Source organism: Falco biarmicus, chromosome 3 (assembly GCF_023638135.1).
Source record: "Falco biarmicus isolate bFalBia1 chromosome 3, bFalBia1.pri, whole genome shotgun sequence".
NCBI classification, from domain to species: Eukaryota; Metazoa; Chordata; class Aves; order Falconiformes; family Falconidae; genus Falco; species Falco biarmicus.
The window spans coordinates 18,662,788-18,685,163 of NC_079290.1; the positions used below are offsets into that span (position 1 = coordinate 18,662,788).

Genomic DNA, 22,376 nt, shown 5'->3' on the forward strand with positions numbered 1-22,376 from the left:
TTTCCATGGCAGCTGGAACACAGCCCGGTCACACAAAGCATCAGCCAAAACCCTGCAAGCCACAGCTGGGGAAGTGGCAGGGCAGTGGAGAGACAGGCTGAGATGCTGTCTGTCTGCTCTTGTATCCCAAAACATGAGTAAGCCTGAAAAAGGCTGTTCAAAGACAACCAAATTTGATGGGATATTGAATTAAAAAACAGGGAAAAGCTTAACTTTGGCAGAAAGGGAAAGTTCACCACAAATGTCACCATTTTGTGCTGCATCCTGCTTCCAAACAAGGACTAGAAGCAAATAATACAACAGAGGGTAAAACAGGTTGAACCCCCCACCCAATGCAAGTGGATCTTTACTTTTCACAGATATACCTTGCCTTTTTTTTTTTTTAAGAAAAAAAACCCCAACCAACCAAAAACAACCAGAAAGAAAAAACACTCTAGCAACACTTGTGTGATTTTGTCAATAATATTTTTCATCTCACTGCATTGTTTGCTTTGCCCTGTGCTAGCAGAGTGTTCCCAGCACCTGGCCTCATCCAAAAACTAACAGTGGGAAAACCACCACTACGAGGTTACCTGCAAACAAACGCAGGAATATAGGGGGTTTCGTTTGCAAGGGCCAGCTGATGTTTAAAAAGGGCGGAAGCATTTTATTGCTTTACTGCCTAGGAATAGAGTCTCTACAAACAGCATCCTCTCTGCTATGCAGGACAAGCAACAGCAAATTACACTCTTGTAATTTAACTATTTAACTCCCCCCCCCCAAAAAAAAAAAAAAAAAACAACAAAAAACCCCAAACAACCATCCACCAAAACCCAACCAACCAACAAACAACCGACCCAAACCAACCCCCCCAAAACCCCTATGCAAACCAAAACACAACACAACCCTCCCCTGTGTCTGAACATGATGTTTAACATCACAAAGGTACCAGCTCCTCCTTACAGCCTTCTCATGCCCCTTTCCCAGCTTGGGGACAAAGCAGGAGTAGCAGAAGAACTGCACAGCACAGCACCAACCACAGCTCGCTAGCCAGGACTCGTCAGACAGAAGTCTTTCAGTCCCTAGGTTTTTTGGGATACTACCCCACTTTGTCACGCAGTAACATCACTCAGCAAACCTCAAGGCGGATGCCACACGCTGCCCTTGGATGCCAGTCAGGCGCTGCCGCCCACCGCCTTTCAAACACCCCAGATTGCTTTTAAAGCAGAGACACCACCTGCACCACTTTTTTCCTGAGCTAAAGAATTTGCCATCCCTCGCAGAACGTGTGACCAACCACACCGTGATGGACCTCAGTGGGTCTGTCCGTTTCTTGGCTAGCGTCAGCTATGTCCTTTCCTCCTCATAACCCTCCGAGCCTGTGCACCCCTGACTCCGCCAGGACTCAAAAACGCATTTCCCTGTGAGCATCTCTGCTTCTGACTCCAACCTGCGTGGCTGCCTAGAAGTCATGCCCACAGAGTTTAGTGCAAAGCAGAAATGAATTGATATTACTTGACAACATCATCCCCCCCCCCCGGCGACCACCTACTCTTCACCCACAAAGGCTGCGTCCACGCTAACACACGTGGCATAGAGCAGAGCTATCATCCTGCGCCGTGTCAGAGATGCTGAACTCACGTTCATTAACGTTGCCGTAATATTATTCTCCTACGAATCCAAAGATGAGAGGCGAGATACACATTTCACGGTGCAAAAAAGGCACATGCCTAGGGTGATGTTTTTCCTTCCTTACAACTGTTTTTAGCATGCAGCTGCTACAGTAATATCAAAAAGCACATCAGCTAGCACAGCAAAAAAAAATGCTGTTGCTCTCCACTGTGATAAAACACTTAAAAACATTGCTTAATTATATGCAGGAGAATAAGCAGAAGCAAACCAGGGCAAATAATTCCTGCATGATGGATTTGGACCGTAATGATTTACAGAAGAAAATCACAGAAAGAAAGGCAGGTTTTGTGAACTAGAGCAGAGCTTTTAAAAGAGCATTTAAGCCAGAGCTGCCCAGAGGTCCGGTACTTCTGTGGTTCTTTGTAAGCTGAATAAAACACAATTAATGGGGAGGTGTACAGATAGTTACAGCAGTAATTTTCGCAGACGTGAAAAAATAAATTTGAAAGTGCTATACATTTTCAATGCGCGTATGTCAGTGTAGACATTTCTAATTAGAATAAAAACCCCACGTGGATGTTTGTAGCAGGGTGCAATGGCTGTGAATTTTTGCCTACGCAGAAGCATCACTTGATAATTTTCTTTCTTTTAAGGACCAGAGGCTCACACCTTTCAAAGGTGATCAGCAAACCAAGCTGCCTCCAGGACTCCTGACTCCCCCAACATGTCCTATGAAAGTGGATGTCAGCACGCCTGTGAACGGAGGCAGAAGCAAACCCAGCACACATCCTGCTTCTGTCTCGCAACCCTACAGGGTGGTCACACAGAGACTCTGTAAAAATACATAGATAAAACAAAAATGAGGGGTTTTGGTGGAGATGAGCTGAGGGTAGTATGAAATGGGGCTTCAAAAGACACCAACAGTAGTAGAAAACCCTGGAGAACTGTGTGCCTAAAGCAATCCATGTGAAAGCTGCCTCTTTACATTAACAGCTCAGCTGCAAGGTGACCACTGCATAGAGATCAAGAACCTTATTCTGGGAAATGCAGATATCCTGGACCACCCCCTACCTCAACCCCATAGGCTTTACCAGAATAGGTTGTACCAGGCAGTACTGCGCAATAGGGGTATTTCAGAGTACACTGCTCACAGGCTGCTCTTTTGAACCAAAATGTTCTCATTCGTGCTGCTGCAAAACCAAAGACATGGGGAAAAAAGGTGTTTTTTCTGTGCTGCATGCTATATGAACACAAGAGGCCAAGCCCTTCCCAGAAAAGGGAAAGTTGAGCATCGTGGGCTGTGAATTTTCTATTATAAGTATTCAACTGCAATCACTGGCTTGTATTTTTTCCCCCTTTTTTAAAACGCAGGCTTAAGTTCAGTTGCTAAAAACCAGATTAGGCTGATTTTAGCTTCTTCACTCTCTAGGAAAATGATAGAATAATTACTTGGGATGAAAACCAGCACTTTACAGACTGGCCTGTGCCCTGAAACAATATTGATATTGTAGTAACGGTCACTTGTCCCACCCAAGACAGCTTGGGCTAGGCAGAAGATGGCCTCTCTCCAGGAGGGCACACACCAGAGCGGATGGGGCAAGCACCAGAGTGCCAAGGTGGGGACAAAATCCATGTTTCCTTGCTTCCCAGTCACTGCTTTCTCCTCCACAGGAGAACCAATCCAGAGCATGCACACGAGACGGGGCACATGTGCAACCATGACTGGCACACAAGGGCTGCAGCTCCCACTGGGTTTCTGAAGTTGGTGCAGTCTGGGAAAACCTTTTTCCCTTGTAGTGTGGGCTTATGCCAGAGGAATCTGCTTTCGTGTCCTGCTGAACACATGGCGTAGCCAGTGACCTCCACCAATCACAGATGCTCAGGGGCAGAGAGGGACCCAAAATCCCAGTGGCACCTACGACTCTGCATGCTCAAAACCCAAAAGGTGCTGGTGGGTGCACTGCTGGGGCCTCGCTTTCTCCTTTGGGAAGGAAAAATATGAACTGACCTCTTGCAAACAAGAGGATGCACGAACCACCCATGCAAGATACAGAACATGAGCAGATGTTCTTCATAGCTGCAGGGGGGCTGCACCTCTGTTCAATGCCTTCTGTCGGTGGCTTCCAGGGGCAGCGAGCTCCAAAGATTAGTCACACACCCTGCCAAAATTACCTGCTTTAATCGGTGGTGTGTTTACTCCTAGGGTGGGTACTTGCACGGTCGGAAGAGAGAAATACAGACCAACAGATTTCTTAAGAGAGAAACAGAAACATTATAGAAGCATTCATTCTAATTAGTTTAATTACTTGTCTGCGCAGCTCATTGAATCTTCATCATTGGACTGGATTAAAGTCTCTGGATTTAAGTAATGCTTCATATTGAGTTTTCATCCAGCACCATGTGGTGGGCGGACGAGACTCTCAGACACAAAACAAGAATTATTTGTAGACGCTATCCTCAGCTACGTGGGTAAAACCTGGATGTATCCATCTTTGATTTTATTCAGGAAAAAAAAAAATACTCTGTTTGAATATTCAGCTTCATTTCTTTTCAGGCACGATTTTAAAGAGCAGGTTTTTTTTGAGGAAGGGGGCGCGTGTGTGTGTTGTTAAAAGAAGTATCCTTGGCTTAACTTTTAGTAATCACTTCCCATTTTTTAAGATCAAACACCTTAACAACAATGTCTGGTCCCCTTTCTCCTTCATGCCATCCATCATTCCACAACACTGCCACCTAGACATGGTACAGCTGCATACATTTCCTACATCACTATATTTTATATATTATTACGTATTCTCTCTCTTCAGATTTATTGTTGTTACAGGGACGCTATCAGTTAAATGCCTCCAAAGCAGAAAGAAAATGGGCTATGACAGAATCAAAACACTGTATTTCTTTACTCCACGTGCTTACAAAACTTAAGCAACAGTACGCAAGTTTTTCTGGTTTTCTCACACCAGTTGTGTCCCTTGGCAAATTTTTCTGCTCTGGGAACCACAGCACCCTGCCTCTAGTCAGCTGAGTGTCTTTTTTTGAAAAGTAAAATTACCAAGGCACTTACACTTTTGTAGGTGAACTGCAAAGGGGAAAACAAAATGAAAATCACACACACATTCTGGGCATCCCTCTTGCATGACTGCAGGGTAGAAATAAGTTCCAAATTTCTCAAAAAAGAAAAAAAAAAAAGAAAAAAAGAAAAAGAAGCTTTCAATTCTCAAGAAGCAGCCCCTAAAGCCTCACAACAAGTGCCCAGAGGACCTGACTGGGGGGAAGGAGCGAGGGCTGAGGTCAGGAGATGATTTGGTGACCACTTCCTAGAAGGGTTTAGATTTGAGGGAAAGAAAGGAAGAGAAATCTAGGTCATGTCTGAACAAGACAGGCGATACGTGCAGACTTCTGGGATGCCCGGCCAACCCTGTCCAATACGGGAAGCAGACTTTGCATCAGCCTCATCCAACACAACAACAGCACTGAAGGAGTTTACGGAGCTCCCAGAAGAGAGGAAAGAGCTCAGTAATTAACAGAAAACATTAGTAACCTGTGTGTGTCTGTAGCTGCACACCTCCCCCTTTGACTCATTCATGATGTGTTAGAAAAATGCAGATGGTTTGTGATTTATAAAGCTGATGAGTCACTGTACCTCTTCCCCCCCCTCCTCCAAGGGCTTCTCTGTGTATCTTCACGTTCCCTGATGAAGAGTACAGACAAGAGGATAAAACACTAGAAGCAGCCTAGCGTAACATCTCCCTCCCACGGGATGGTTTTTAACTCTGCCCCCCAAACACTGCTATTCTTCCCTCCTGCCCCCATTTCCCTCTCCGCTCGTCTACGCCCCGGTGAACTCGAGGGCTATCACTTCAAGTCATCCAGATAGACACTGCTTACACAGCCTGAACCTCTACACCACGGGGAAAAGCTTCAGTACACAATAATTTCCCCTTTTAAAACATTAGGTCTGACTTACAATTGCGACAACTAAAAATAATCACTTCCTGAATGGGAAGCCTTGAGCTACAGTGCCAGGCGCTACTGGGAGGAAGCCCAAAAGCTGCGTTCGGGGTACATAGCAGCACCTCTGAGCCCACCAGATGCAACAGAAACATTCACCTCTACATTTCCAGAAGCAGGAATTCCAACACACCTCCTTTGGAACCATACCACCCCTGGAAACTGCCAAATGGATGTTCACAGGAGCTGGACACCCAGCGTCCTCCAAACTCAGCCAGAGGACACCAAACCAATCTGATATCCAAGGCACTTCAGGACAGCTCCAGTTTTAAGGACATGAACAGTCAGCTGTTGGCCTACCTCACATGGTTCAATACCCTGAACCAAGGAGGCAAACCTCAGGCATTCCATGCCAAAAATACCACATTTCTGTCTGGGGGTGCGAACAGACCCCCAGTGCACGTAGCCCTGCTGGCTCGGGGGAACATGCTTGCGAACACCCGTGCTGCCTGTGCCCATAGCCAGGTCAGGTCTCCTGCTTGCTAGCCAAGTTCAGATGAATGACCCCAAACTGCTGGCAGATGATGCACATGTGTTTCCTAACCTGGATCTCTAGGAGACTCCTGTGACACAGATGAACCCCTGTATTGCTGGGAAAATACATCTTCCTCAAACCTGACACAATTTTTTTCCCAACCGTAGCTGGTGCCCACCCTCCCAGCCAAGACAGACAAAAAACCAGATGTCCACAGGCCGCATCTCTGCTGTCCCAGCACACAGGAAAGGTGGCTGCTGCTGGTTAACAGGAACGAGGTGCTTGGAAGAAAGAGTATGTGCCTATGCAGTGCTCTGCTGCAGTCTGACCTCCTCAGCTCCCTTGGGCCCCAGTGATAAGCAGATCTGGTTCTGCTGAGGGGCTTTGCAAGTATCTTGGTGTAAACAGCATGCACTCTCATCTTGTTGCATTTTGTATTAAACTTCACTGTGTTCGACTTGCTTAAAGGGAAGGCTGTTTCAAAAGTGGCCTTCTATCAGCCCATGAAAAACGTAGTTCCACATTTGGAGGCTTTTCTTCTCTAAAAGCAATGACAACTTCCACCAACGACATAAAATAGGTATCTTTTCTGGGTCCTTTCCCCTCATGTAGAAGTCCGCCTTAGTTAACGACCTCTGGTGATCAGAGGATCCCACTAGCCCAGTATTCAAGAGGCTTTACAGCTGTTAAGACATCTATCCTCACAGCAGTCCTGTGAATTAAGGCGCTGATATTATCCCTGTTGCTCAGACGGGCAATTAAGGCATGAAGAGAGCGTGGCTGAGGCTTCGTTACACGGCCAAGTCAATTTACAGCTTGCTGCCACCAAAAGGCATGGGGTAGCGACAGTGCAAAAATTACGCCTTACCCAAGATCTTCACCAGTGCTGGAAACTGCATCCAGGTTTTCTGTGCTACAGGCTACTGCTCCATCCTCCGCTAAACTCAGGTTATCCTCCTGCCTCACGAGCCGAAAAATATTTAACAGCCCCTGCAAAAGGAACTGGTACTCTTAGATGAGGTCTCAACAAACAAGCACCCAAGTCACACCGCCACCACAACTCTCACCAGCAGGCTCATGGGAGGAAGCAAAAGTCTGAAGATCAAAGGTCTGAACTATCTGCCTTCCCCCAGAAATCACTCATCGGGCCAGGTGCACGTATGCAGCAAAAAAGCCCGTCTGCTTCCCACAGTGCCAAAGCTTCTCTACCCTTACACAAGCTAAAAGCTACCCTCCTCTGCAGCTGCAGCAGAACACATCACAAGCAGAGCTGCACCAATTCCCTCCATCTTCCCTTGCTTGAACCCTACAGTTCAAGAACTCTTCCCCCTTCCATTTTTTGGCCTAAATTCTGCAAAAATCCAGTAGTTTAGAGATGGTTCCTGTGCAATGAAGACCTTCTCATGACAACCCCATCTCATCCAAAGTCTGTGGGCACCATCAATACAGTTGTTTTCTTCTCTCTCTGGCTCTGGAGGCCCCAGAAGAGTTGATCCACACCTCTTTCAGTCCAAGATGTATTTTTTTCCTATAGCTGGTAATGCAAGCTGAGTGTTCCTAGCATACTTCACATTATCCTTTCATCAGTTCCTCTGTCAGCTCTGAGGTCAAACACTGAAAATGACCCTCTAAAAGATGCTTAGCTACTCTGTTTTCCATCATCCTAATCACATGCTGTGCCTGTTGAAGTTGTTTTATTACATCTGCTGTACTTCATCTCCTGCAATTCCCACTTAGATCACCTGCACACATCATTTTCCCCTTACTGCCTTCAAATTTTATCTCGGTACTTTGTTTGCAAAGCATATTTAATTAGAACCCAGACCTCAAGCCCATACAAAACACTTTGCTTTAGTATAATCCTATAAACTGTTTGACAGAAGACCTACCACATGTTCAGCAGAAGAGGCAGAGAGACAATGAATAGCAAGGTCCTCTAAAACATTTGCATGCTTTCCCTTCACTGCAGGTCACTTCCCCCAGCTGACTGTGCATTTAAGACATCTAATACAAGACCAAAAGCCACCAGCTATTGCCCATCATTGGAAACCAGAAGCCAGCTGAAACATCACTGATGTTCCAGATGTCTACACCATCTGAAGCTCAAAATTAACAGTTGCTTGGAGCTGAAGTTATTCACAAAGTAACACTGTTCTAATTTCTTCTGTCATCCAACAAATATGCTCCTAATCAAGTACTTATGTTCCATAGGAAGATCATAGACTATACATAGAATTTTTAAATTAAAAAAAAAAAAAAAAAGGAAGAGTTAGAAAGGCTTTCAAAACTACACTGGCTTATAGGGAAAAGGCCCGCCTTGCCACGCGGTATGCTGAGATTTCGGGTGGGTGTGCATAGTTTATTAAGCATCCCTACAGGCATTAATTAGGCAGGCAAACAAATGCATTTTGCCCCTGGGGATCACGGGATCCAAGGAGCTTCCTCTTCCTCCCAGCAGCACCCGCTGCTGCTGCTGCGATTAGTCACAGGGCAGAGCGGCTGCCCTCTGTGCACACTAACAGTTTTGCTGTTGGGAGAATTTGGCATGGCCACAAAGGACCTTTGTTCGTGCCAGAAGTTGGACACACAATGCAATCCTTCCCCCTTGTCACACAGAGTTGGGTTTCCATAGCTGAGTTAGAAACGCTCCCCGACAACTGCCACCCACCAGCCCAAACACCGTCCCCCTCCCCGACACAAACTCTTTCCCATGTCAGGCCCCGCAGGACAGAGGGGAGCAGTCACTGCTTTTTGGGGCTTTCATTCCTGCGAACTCTAACTGGACTTGCAGCAGAGATGGGTCTGAGTGACTGCCGGAGCTCTGCCCTCAGCCTCCTCGCAGGACTTTTGCTACCTGGATACTAAAAGACCACCTGAATATAAGGCTCTCCAATTTCCAGGTATATTCTCGTCCTCAGGAGGCCAGAAACTTTGCAGATAGATCTGATCTAACAACATGTGATTCCTTTGTGCCACATTTCCCCACTGTGTTTAATCTGCCAGCCTCTGTGTATATATATATATATAATTTATTTCAGCACAACAGCTCTGGGGCACTGCTTTGAACCCAGCCTGTCCCACCTTTCCCTCATCTGGCCATTGCAATGAGGGTCCCCGGGCCAGGATAGGAGCTGCCAGCACCCAGGAGCTCTGGGAAAGGATGCTGATACGGGTGGCAGGGGACTGAGGGCGAGTACACCCTGACACAATGACACTGGAAAAGGAGTGGGATGTAGCAGGATGCGAATGTCTGCGTTTTCATTTTACCTGGGAAATACAAAGAGGAGAAGATTACTGGATCGCACAAATGATTAAATATCCCAAATCAAAAGAAACAATGCTTCTTTTGGAAACACGCAGTGGAAAAGAGTGAAAGGAATCTTTGGAAATAACTGGTTTCAGAAGACCCGATTAGGTATTAAAAAAAAAATAATTAACTGACACACTCATAAATACAATCAGTCCAGCACAAGCCGTGCCTTTGCAGGCTTCTGCCACAGAGCGTGCCACAAAGAAGCACACGTTTTGTTTCTTCCGCTTCTATTCTTAAACATCAAGGGATGCAGAACAAACCAGTTCCTACTTCCAAAACTGAGTTTGATCTGGACCATCCAAAGCCTTGACGCTTTGGTGCCTGCCTGGAACACCCCTTACATTCCCAAACCACAAAGGGACCACGTTTCACCCAGATTATTACTATGCTGAAGAATAAACAGCCAAGGAAAACAAACAAACAAACAAACAAACAAACGAATTGGCGAAACCTCCCATTCATTTATTTCTTACCAGCAGAAGCATTTGCCATTAGAACACCTTAAAGCATGACAAAGTATGCTTTGGTGGTTGCCTCCTCCCATCTCCTCCCATGCATTTTCATCCAGGCGTAGTCCCTATTCCCCATGCGGGGCCGAGTCATCGCAGGCATCGGCTTCTTTGTCTCTCTGGTGCCTGGATTCCCCCAGGGCTACTTCATAGCATGTCCAGATGAACAAACTGTAACAATGATGCTTGAGCAATACTTGAGAAATGCAGAAAAAGAGGAGAATTGCTCCCTAAAACATTTTCTCACTGAAGGGTATTTATCTAAATCCTTTTTATTTTTTTTAGATGTTTTTTATTATGATTATTTTAAACGGGGTTTCTTCTCCTTCAGTTTCTGGGAGGCCAGGACCAGGTCTGCAGCAGCGTGCCCAGGGCTTACGCTCGCTCCCACCCGCTCCAGCAAAATCTCCTCCTTCCTACTCTCTCCCCTGCACTGCAAAACAGGCTCCAACCAACCAGTCATCAAAATCCGGCATTACACTAATATTCAATATTTGTTTGCCAAAACACATGTGTTCTCCTTCCAAGGGAAGAGGAGGAAAAAAAAAAAAAAAAGATCCTTAATGATATAATTTCAAGAACCACTGATTTTGTGACCGGCTTGCATTAATTTAGTTCATCTCCCAGTTTACAGCGTTTACATCTCCCAGTTTTACAGTGAAAATTTCTCTCTCAAAATGAAAAAGCCACCAAACACCCCACTATGAACTCCGTGCGATGTGGCAGCTCTTTCCATGGCAACCCACCAGCACCCAGCCTGCTGTTCTACACGGACTTCGCTGCACAGCAAAGGAAGGCAGGGAAAGAGCCTGCTGAAAAGCTCTGGCTGTCGGCTTCAGCCTGGCAACCCTGTCACCCCAGGGAAGCAGAGGCACTGGGGAACGGCAGCACTCCCACCGCCTCACTGCCGAGGAACGCTTCTTAGCTCCAACTGTCAACCAGCTGCTCGGTCATTTGCAGGTTGGTTGGTTTGCTTGCTTTGTAAAGCACAGTCAACGTATTTTGTTTCCTAAACAGCACGGAAAATTACCTTTGTAGTCCCCAAATTGTTTTCTGTACTAGACAGGAGTGGAATTAAGGCAACAGGGCCATGTTCTCAGATGGTCTCTACATCTAACAGCGGGATGCTCGCTGGGGGACATCTCCTTTTGGAGGACAGGCAGAAGCTCGTGTTGCTCCCAGCACTGGCAGGACAACCATGCTGGGGTCACCACTGCCATGGGCAGCCCCAGCCAGTATGGAGGGCAGGCAGGCAGGGTGCTCACCAGCTCCCCCCCCCACCTCCGCTAGCCATCGCTGGACGCTGTGCCTGATGTCCTGCTAGGACCAAGCCGCTATTGCTGCGGCACCAACTAAACATGGGCTAGGCTCTCAAGCTTGCCTAGCCACGTAGTCAAACCCTTTGTGTAACTAACTGGGATCCAAAACTGACACACAAGCCAGCTTCCAAGGATTTCGCACCCCTTCCCCTCTTCCCAGCAGCATTCCCTCCTGTCTTATCACCTGCAAGACTCTGCCTTAAGCACCACGATAAGCCTGGACCGCTCCAGTCTGGGTAATTTCTCCTGTGGCTTTATGTGAAAGTTTAGTTGCACAACAGTTTCAGAGGTTTAGGAAAACCCACGTTCCACAGAAAGAGCTGATGCTATTATCTGTAGTCTCCTGACCACAAAATCCAAATAAGAAGGGAGGAAGGGGAGAGAGAATAGTCGCATCAGTAAGGCTGGAGAGGGCAGAGACCTGAAATCACATCTCAGAGGAACATTCATCAGCCATCACCTCTCTCAAATTCAGCCTGGGCTTCAGGCCTCTTTCCCAACAAAAGCATTGGCAAAACACACATTTCTGCGTAGAACTTCAGTTCTAGCAGGCCAGCTGCCTGCTGACATGGAAACATGTGATGATGAATGTTTCCTGAAGCAACTCCTGTGATATTCAGGAAACTAGATCAAGACTTAGTGCATGCTCCTCACCTGAAAGAGGAACCAAGGAAAAACAAAAGCCAGAAAAAAACAACGGAATTCTAGAATTACTTTTGTCTTTCCTCCCCCAAATTCCTCATCTTCATGATTTCTTTGCACCGTGGAGGTAATCTGCTTCTCCTCCAATGCCTTCTGGCTCTTCCAACCCCACCAAGTGTTTAGGGCGTGAAGGAAGCTTGGGCAGAAGAAACCAGACAAGCTGCTCACATAGCTCCTGATTTGTGTGGCCTCTAGAAATGCTCCTGAGAAGCAGTTCCTGCAGAGGAGGGCTGCTCCTGCCTTGGGGAGGAATCAGACCCAGTATTACCCAATACACTCAGTTCCCCTGCTGTCTCCTGTGGCCTCACAGCAGTAAATTAAAGGGTTAAAAAAAATAAGTCAGAGGCGAGAAAGAGAGGGAGCAAGAAAGCCTTAACATCCCATCCTGCTCATGCAGTCCATGGGCCTCTGCTTTCATTTTGGGGAAAAAAAAATTACAAAAAAATAATTTCTAAAGCAAAGTTATCCAGCGCGTGGTACCGCAAGAGGGGGGAAGAGCCAGGGAGCGTGGAAAAAGCTGCAGAGCCTGTAATGGAAAATCCTTACTCAGTCACTGAGCAGTCCTCTCGTAACACTTATTAAAATAAAGCGAATATGATGAAACACAGGCCAATTGCATACAACGCTGCTGAGAAATTGGATCCGGCTGCTGCAATCGGCTCCCAAACCCCTCCTCTCCAAATACTGGTGGCTCACATCGGCGAGCTGCATTCAAACCAGCCCTGGGCAAGAAGGGACGGGAGAGACAAGACAGGACGGGTCACCCCGTGTTTGATTCATCTTCAGAGCAGGGGCGGTGTCTAAATCTTTGCTGGTCTCTGTCACTTGCCAAGGTTCAAACGCGGCATCTCTAGCCATTTCCTAACGATGAAAGGTGGCACTAAATAAAAAGAGTTCAAGGGTGATGTCCATGGAACTTGGTTTAGCTGATGCACGACTGAGTGAGAAAGGAGCCTCAATATTATGTATAGGAAAGCAAGTTAAAAAAAGGGTCTCTCTTGTTTTCTTATCTTCATTTGCTTTTAATTCTCAGTCTTATTCCTTCAAAACTCAAGTCAAACAAGGACAGACAGATTTTACTCCTTTTGTGGAATAAATCAGCCTAACTGCTGAGGTCAGTGTTTTCAGACCAATGCATAAAAGCAGAAGACTCTGCTGAGGAAATTCGGTGCTGGCTGATTCATCCTTTAGAAAGGACGAAGAACAGCCAACCCAGCACGTCGAGTTTGTTCCTTTGAAGGGCGAAACAATTTAGCGTTGGTATCAGATGGCAGGCACCGAAAACAAAACAACAACAACAAAAAACCCACCAAAAAAAATCCACCATGAACCTCTTCCAGCCTGCCCTGAGGTTATCTTCTCAGGGCTTCAAATGCTGAACAATGGGAAAGCCCCTGTGGTCCATCGAGCTTGCAGTGAAGCGATGTGGAAGGCGCCCTTCCCTGTTCACTTAGCATGGTGGCTCAGCACTGCTGCTTGCCCCGTGTCTCCTGCCCCTGACATGCAGGGGAAGACCAGGGCAACAAAGTGGGAGAGGAACCACAAATTATTTAACCCACTGGAAGGGGCTTCAGATAGGATCCACGCCTCATGGTTCAGAGGACCCAAAGCACTACCTGAGGTTTGAGAAAACAAAACCACCATCACCAGCCCCAAAACCACACAGCAGAAACCCACCAAAAACATATTATGGGAGGGGGGCCAAGTGCAATGAGATTTCACTCAGATCTGAAGTAAAAAATCAAGAGGATATTAGTGGGGAAAAAAAAAAAGCCTTTCCTCCTTGGATAACCCCATTTCAAGATGGGGGCATATACACACATGATGTATATGAAGCTATACAAAAACAGTGCATACATCGCTGTTTCCTTAGGGTGCAAACAGCACTAGGAAAGAAACACCTTTCAGCCTTGGCCCTCTGCTCGCTTCCAGTCCCGAGTGACTCAAAAGAAGGGCTGTCTGAAGATGCTCAATAGAGGGTCAATCTTTCCCAGCAGGTAGGAGAGCTATGAATCAATTGCTTTAAAATAAAAAACAACAAAAAACCCTGAGGCTTGCTGGGAAGAAGTAAAATTGCGGATTAAAAAAAAAAAAAAAAGGTAAAGATGAAAAGCACCTGTAACCTCTTTAATGCAGCACTGAAGTTCTTCTGAAGAGAAAGCACAGAAATGATAAGAAAGAGAAAGAAAGGAAAAGAAGAAAGCAGCCCATTGACACCAGCTACAGATAATTTTTTTTAATGGGCATTAGGTCAGCAGGGCATTTTCCATCTGCCCTGCTTAAACCAGAGCTTTGATGATGTTACATGTGTGATTTTAACAGAATATTTATCCTGGTGGGACCATAAGTTTATTTTGTGTGTGTGTGTGTGCACTCGCACATGGATAATAGCAGAGGGTTTTCCTGAGGGGAAGAAGGGTGATCTGTAGGCAGATGATGAAAACAGCAGGTGTTGGGATGCTGACAAGGGGGAGAGAAAGGAACAGGCAACAGCAAAGGGCTACAAGGGCTTGGACAGAAGGGAAGAGGAGAATAAATACAAAAAAACTTCCCACCTTCCCTCCACCAGCAGAGCCCTGGTCAGCGCTCCAGGATTTCCTCTCCCATGCCAAACGCACAGGAGCTGCAACGTCCCTTCGTTCCCACCCAATTTTAGCCCAACCTACAGGAATGCCCATCTCAATTCAGCATGTTGGCCGAGGCAGCAATGATAAACCACATTTTTTGCTCTGTTTTGCTAGCGATTTCTATCTACACATAAACAAAGGCACCCCAAGCCTCCTCCTTCAAAAAGGCTACAAAACAAAGAAAGATCACGAATCGACATTCTGCTTTTCTTTCAAATTCCACAGTGCTTGTTCCAATCTAATTTAATAAGGACTGTGTAAACACACCAGAGCCTGTAAGAGTTCCCAGTGAATTAAGCTGCTTGACTAACACAGTGGAAGTTAAGGAAGAATAGCTAGAAGTTAAAGTCTATGTTTAAAGCTCAGACTAAGGACAGATGGAGCAGGTTTGGAAGCTAGCTTTCCGAAATCCCTACCCTACAGCCTTAGTAACATCTTAAGTTTAATTACCGCAGTTTCAGGTCACCATAATTGGACCAGGTTATACTTTCTCTTAAGGTGTAAAAGATCCCTGGAGAACACCACTGTTTGTGCCAGCACTGATCCACTATATACTTAACTGCACAAAATATGCTTAACTACACACAATGCCTTTTAGTTGAGTACGTCCTATAAACCCCAAACAAGCCCAGAAAATCTTTTTCTGCCCATCACATTACACACGGCAGTGGTATTACCCAAAGTGGTCACTCTTTCAGGAAACCTGAAGGCCTGAAGAACAGTGGCAGACACAAAGAACAAAGCAGAAGACATCCCTGTCTCTATGGGGAACCTCCATCACAGGCAGCACGAGTGTAGCGATGCTACAGATGAATGATGCATGGATTCACTTTGTCCTTGGGCAGGTGAAGTTGGGGTAGGCAAAAAAGCACTCAAGACCCAACAAAAAGCTTAATATTCACAAGTTGCTGTAAGAACAACCAAGGAGTTAACAATTTCCAGTGGTTTTACTTTACAAGGGGCAAGATAGAGATGGGGATACATTTTCAAATTTAATTTTACATTCCCTGGGGATTATATTCCAGGAAATTACTCTGTTATGTGAACATTGTTACTGCACGACATTTTGGTCCCATTATCTCAAGAGTCTTTTTGGCATGTATGTCAGCTGTGATTCACCATATGTTTAATGACATGCAACACACTGGTTCAAATATATCCCACTAATGCAACACGCCAAGAGAACCTTTATTTTCTTATGCTTCAAGTTACAATTTAACTCAGAAGGGCCTCAGTCACACAGTTCTCATCCAATTTTAAGATCTCCCATGTAGATTTATGGAACTTTAAACAACAAAAGAAAACCTCTGGAGACAGATAAAACTGCTTCTCATAAATTTGAGAAAGACAGGATATGGTTTAACTGTTAGCACTAGAAACATCCCAATCCCAATACCTTCTCCAGCATTTTTGAGCTATTCATGTAAAGTGGTTTCTCTGTATTATTACTAGGCAGGATTCTCCCAGATCATCAGTTTTTCCCCAATCACAACTTCAGCACTGCAAAACCAAACAAGCCCCAATATCTGTCCCAAAGAGTTCAAACACTATTTCCCTATACAAAGGGGAGTTAGGAGGATTATTAGCTGTAAATTGCTTTGAACGTAAAAAAAGAGGAAAAAAAAAAAGTGTTAAATATTGCTGTCTCCGTAAGTCAACACATACGCTTCAAAACTCTCTACTAACCATTTTATGCTATGATAAAAATAGCAATTTTGCAATAAGCTAGATGCTCTACAATCAGTGGCTCAGGAACAACAAGCAACACCAAGCATTACTGTCTCTTGACAATAGCCCCTTGCAGGCAAATTTGTTTTAAGGTTAAACCGAACAAATTTCAACTCGTGCAGTCAGACAAATTTTGTCCAACCCCTTCAGGCAAAGGGCTGGGCATGCTCCTGCCCTGCAGAGGGCAAAGAGCGAGTGGTGCCCACCAGAATGACGTCAACCTTTGCAAAGGGGGAACCACCACCCCGGACTTCTTATGGAACGTGGCTCACCTTGGGTTATCCACTGCTGTGGTGAAGGCGCACAGAGCAACCTGGCACCCAGCTTCTGCTGAAGGGGGTCTTGGATAAAGGGATAAGGAGCAGCAGAGGAACACCAGTCACCCCCAGTAACCCACAGAGGAAAGGATGCACAGGCTGGCAGCGTGCATGAATCTAGCAATGCTATCAGTCATCTTTTTGACTAAATAAGAAAAAAAATCCACCAAATTCACTTACAGGAATATAAAGCCCCCTTCCCTGACCTTCCAATTGCCTGGAATAAAATCCAGGCTTTGTAAAGCAGCCACAGACTAATTTTCAGATGTGTCCAGTACCTGAATTTCCAAACAATTTAATGGGACCCCAGGAGTTCAGTATCCTGGAAAAAAATGGTACACATTTCATACAGGTGTCTGACACAGTCACTAGCGTGACACAGTTCTTACAGCAACTTGTGAATATTAAGCTTCTTGTTAGGTCTTGAGTGCTTTTTTCCCCAGCAAATATGCCAGTTATGATGTTATCTGGGTCTGCACTGCCATCCCAGCCGAGGCTCCCACCGGCAGGAAGAGCCAGGGAAAGCAGCAAAACACACACCGAGGTCTGTACATAATGCCCCAGCCGGTCTTGCTGAAGCAAACGGAATGGATAGATGGCTCATTCACTCAAGTAGATTAGGTGGTATCCACGAAGAAAAGTACAGCTAATTACATGAACTCTTTGAACATCAAGTATTTCCTGAGAGGTGACACTGGGGACTGTCCCTCCTTTTAGAGGTCTCAAGGAAGAGCACAGGCACCAAGCAGTGTTGGACAGTGCCAGCCAGATTAATCCTGCTGGAGCCTCCTGAAAAGCAAAGCGAGTTGACTGAGCAACTGATGGTGCTGCACAAAAGAGGGTCATTTCTCCCCCAAAACACACCTGGTGCTGGTCAGCCATGACAACAGCACAGAACCTGAGCACGCTGTCACGCTCAATGCACCCAGGAGCCTCCACCTGAGCGGACACGACACTGGGAGCAGGCAAGGCCACAGACATGCACCGCATGGGGCAAGAACTGATGCATTTTGAAATCATCATTTATTGCAAAATTCTGGGGTTTGGAAGCAGCACAAAAGCAGCACACTTTAAGGGAGGCTTTAATAGCCAGTGGGTGGCTGGCATGGCATCACCTTGGTGCTCAGGGTGTTGGGAAGGGGTCTTGGAAAGGGATGCTGCAATTTTCCAGCAGCTGTCACACTAACGCTGCCACACAGCACTCAGAGCTCATTACATTGATGTTACCACTGCTAAATTTACAGGCATATGTTTCAGGCAGCCACAGAAGAGGACACGACACCTGAGCCCAGTGCCCCATCCCACTGACATATCCCAGAGCACAGTAAATAGCCTGAGGTTTTTAGGAGAAGCAACAGCTTCAACACATAGCTATGACTGGCCAGAGACCTGATGGGCACAGCGTATATTTGCTGGAAGACAAAGTGACATGTTGCAGAAGCCAGGTGTCAGATGCAGAGATGGCGATTTGCAGGGGTAATTCACCAGCTAAACCTACTAGTTGGTTTTTTTTTATATTTGCTAACTGGGAAGCCCCAGCCACTGGTGGTGGCACAGTAAGCCCCCTCCCACAGACGTGGCACGTCTGGGTGAGGAGTGCACGTACAAACCAGCAGAGCAGTGCTAGGCAGGTATGGAGCCAAGCCTCCACGAGGCTGAAGCAAGCCAACATACTGCAAGGATCACATGGCTCCATCGCCTGCAAGTGCTGTGCTACGCAGCACTCCTAACCCAGGGATGCTGCTCAGAGCTGCAGCCTAGAAACTCCCCACCCTCACAAATGAGATTTTTTCTTTTTTCCACATTTATTCCTTTTGCAACTAGCTTATGAAACCCTCCAAATTCCTTGCTACTTGCTTTGCTATTTAAAGGCTCTTTTGGAGTCACCTACCCCTCTCCCAAAACCAAGGGCAGCTAACACACTCTTCCCTTCCCCACTGCCACCACAGCAGCTGTTTGGAGGTCACCATCTCCCTCCCCTCTATCTATCATGTCCCTGAGTGCACAGCTCTGCATGGACCAGATACACCACGACTGCAGTGTGGTGCTGGGGCCACCTCAGGGGCTGAGCACAGGATACTTTTCCATCTGGTTGGTCTCAGGCTTAAGGACACATTGGAGCAATTCCCTGCTGGGGTGGGAGATGTGCCCACAGTGGTGGCATGGGCAGCCCAAGGGGACGGCAGTGCACACCCCGCATGCTGGGGATGCAAACCTGATCCCCAGCCTGCCCTGTTTCTGACACTCAACCCCCCTCTCCAGGATCCCCAAACGTGATGTACATTAATGGCAAGCTCTGGAAGCTTTACACCACTTTTCACACGCTGGGCATACCTCTGATTTCACAGCCACCTCTGGTGGTCAGGGCTAGCACGAGGCTAACGTATGCAGTCAGGAGTTCACCCAAATGACACAATTACTCAGCCCAACTTGGCTGGAAAGAGATGGTCAGAGATCCTCACGACACCCGTGAAATATGGCCTTCAGGTTTTCACTGACAGTAAAGGCACTTTTGGATCTTCTCTTACAGAAGCTGTGCCACTTTTTATACTAACGGCCCAAAACTTAGCGCTGCCTGTTGCAGCATTACACATCACACTATCACTGCCCAAGTTTCTTCCTTTTGGTAACATACCCCAAAAGGAATGGGAACGTGTTCATAATGAAGCAACACCTATTAAGGGTGCGCTCCCTTCCGCACCACAGGCACATATGAGCTGCTTTGCACCTATTTGCAAGTGCTTTCTCCAAGTACCTTGGGAGTATTTGCAGAGAGGCTGATCCTAGCTTGTTGAAGTCCTCTGAAATTTTGCTACTGACTCCAGCAGAAGCAAGAACAAAGAAGAAAGTTGCTCCTCCTTTGCACTCCTCCAAGATCAAAGGGATGACCTGCCCGTGGCCACTCAGTGGGCTCTATTACTTAAGACAAAACCACTGGAGAGCAAGGTTACATCGAGATGGCAATCCACCGAATACTTTACAACAGAGCTAACCCCCCCCCCAGCCATGCAGTTCCTCTTCATATTTATGATAATGAATGCATAACTATTTATATAACTATCTAGTGATTATTACACAAATATAAAATATATTTTCTTATCATGTCATAACAAATAATAATAAATGCCAGACCATTCCCCACCCTAATGGGACTTGAGCCTCCTCCTATAGTAAATCCTGAGCACCGTATTCACTCCTCATCCTTCCTACACACACTCACGGCAGCATCAAACCCAGCCGCCCTGAGCGCTGCGGGGTTTGATTCATCCGTAGCAAGCCTGGCTGGATTTCAGAGCATGGCAAACACAGTTACAGTCTGGTTTGAGGTGTGCAAGCAGAAGACCGTACTTGGAGAAGTGCAGACAGGAAACATGCCAGATTGTTTATACCTGAGTCATGACTAATGTTGACAGTGAAAAACCCAGACAACTCAGAGACCACTACAGCGCTTGGTTCCTTACAATGCTCTACCCTAACTCCACCAAACAGCAAAACTGAGACTAAGCACACATTACTCATGCAAATATCACGGTTGCATTGTGTGAAACTATTTGTGATGCAAAGCACGTGATATACCCCCCCACACACTGCATTTGCTGGGTGAGGAGACAGGAGCATAATCTCCAATACATGAGCAGACTACTTGCAGGTTCAAGTGCTCCTGCTTCAAGTATGTCAACCTCCTGATGTCCAACAGACACCCCAGCAAGCGAGCAGGCACTGGGAAGGCACTACTAAAAACTACCAACAGCAGCAGAAGTTAACAGAAAGGTCTGGGACAGGTGAAGATGGAAAAACTCCAGGAAAATTCACGGCCACTTTTGTCACTTCCAGTCTCTCTTCCTCTAATTCACCTGACTATCCCATCCCTTGATGTTCTTTCTTACCAGGCAGACACAGAAGTAGCAGTGCATGTTTTTAATCAACTGGGACCATCAAAGAGAAAAGCTAGCAATGCCTGGGTTAGCTCTAAGCGTAAGTAAGGAGTGAGGGTTTGAGTGAGGGGAAGAGACCCCATACTCCAGTTACATGGAGATTTGCGACAGATCACTGACTTGCAACAGAAGGTGCATGCACAGATCCCAAACCATCATGAAAAAAAAAAAAAAAGCGCCCTTGGGCTTCATTTTTGAGTGTCCTCGTTACTGCACTATCTCTGAGCACTCACTGGGGAGAGATGTGCCTTTCACTCCCATGCAGTGCGTTTTGCCAGCTTGGATCCACCCTTATCCTCAGGGGTGGGGAAAGTCAGACCTGCCAGAGTGCATGTTGTGCCTCTCCAGACGACTTGCCAGTCCCAGATTGCTATGAACTGAAAATCTATATAGCACATTACACCCATACAGAGAGGCTGAGTAGCTGAGGCTGAGCCAAGGACCCAGTATGTAAAATCTTTTACACCAGTCTTTGTTTGCAGACAGGAGCTTTTATTGCCCCTGGTAAATCACATTTCAGCTTTTCTAGTACAACTCCAGTGTTATCATCTACCCAAATGAAAATACAGCCTCTTGTCCTCTACTTTTTTCCCTCCTGACTAACCTGATTTCCCTCCTTGGGAACATTTTCCAGGGCAGATCCGACCATCCAGACCTGCCACCCATCACAGCACTTGGGAGCAATAAGCATCAGGGATTCCCCAAATTGCTTGCTGCTGGGTCTGCTCCACCACACAGGCTCCTGGCACTGCCATCCCTCCCCAACGGCCCGCTGCTCGCCTCCATGCCACCTCCGCTCCAGGACGGTGGTGCTCCTGACCTTCCCTGTTTTCCCATCTGCTCTACTATCCGTATTTTGGCCATCGGCCACATCTCTCTCACCTGTAACCTGGGGGCATTTCTGTTCACAACCTAGCACATAGCCCAAGGAGGACTGTTATCCTGCAGCATTTTTCTCTGTGTTCTTCCTAAAATTTGGCTGCATAATGAAAATTCCAGGTAGAAACATTATCGCTCTGCCTTCTCACCACAATCCCCATTTCAGCTACTTAATCCTCCACCCTATGATATTCAAAACTATTGCTGCTCAGACCCCCTGCTAGCCACCTTCACCAAACCCATCCCACCTCCTCCCAGGGAATGGTTCCGCAGGCTCCCCATGGTCAGGGCATTTGGTTCAAACCTCTCAGCCCCCCTTGTCCCTCTGCAGTTGCCTGATCGCATTCAATAACACAGCAGCACTCACCTCCTCCGCTCCACCGGCAATGCCAGCTCCATCCATCTGCTTGTCAGCTTCCCCCACAACAGTCACCGCCTGTCCCTCCGCGCTGCCCCTCCAGCACAGCAGGACCTCCCGCCACCCGTCTGCAAAGCCTGTCCTGGCTGCTGCCTTGCAAGCCTCACGGAGACCCATGTTTGTTATGCAACCAGGCAAATTTGATTTTTTGCAGTACGTTTTAGTTCCTTGCTGGTAGGAAACAGAAAGGATTCCTTCCCAGAACTTTCAGGAACCAGCAGCTGACATGGGTAGCTGTGAGCATGTGCTGCTCTGCAGTTGCCACTGCCCAGCCAGAGACCCTGCTCCCATCATAGCTCCCACCACATCCAGGGATCACCTTTGGCCTCCTTGAGGTTGCTGTCAGCGGGGTTTAAACAGGGATCAAAAGACTTAGCATACTAAGAAGTATGTGATGCAACTCAGAAGGATGCTTTAAAGAACTCCCTAACACACACATACTGTTTGCAATATTACTGCAGCAATAACCTTATCACTGTAATTTCAGTTGCAACAGCACACCTTCAGCATAATAGGAAGGAAAGCCTTAGTTCTC

General features: G+C 46.6%; 1 protein-coding gene across 9 annotated transcripts in view; it reads right to left on the reverse strand.

Moving 5' to 3' along the window:
* Positions 1-22,376, reverse strand: part of ZHX2 (zinc fingers and homeoboxes 2) — a 76,637-nt gene that overhangs the window by 14,693 nt on the left and 39,568 nt on the right. The window contains exon 1 of one of the 9 annotated variants that reach the window (XM_056330188.1): positions 6,963-7,090. The exons of the other annotated variants lie outside the window; for them this stretch is intronic. The gene's annotated coding sequence lies outside the window, so the exon portion shown is untranslated. Of the gene's footprint in view, positions 1-6,962; positions 7,091-22,376 lie in introns of those variants that run through there. 9 annotated transcript variants of the gene reach the window in all.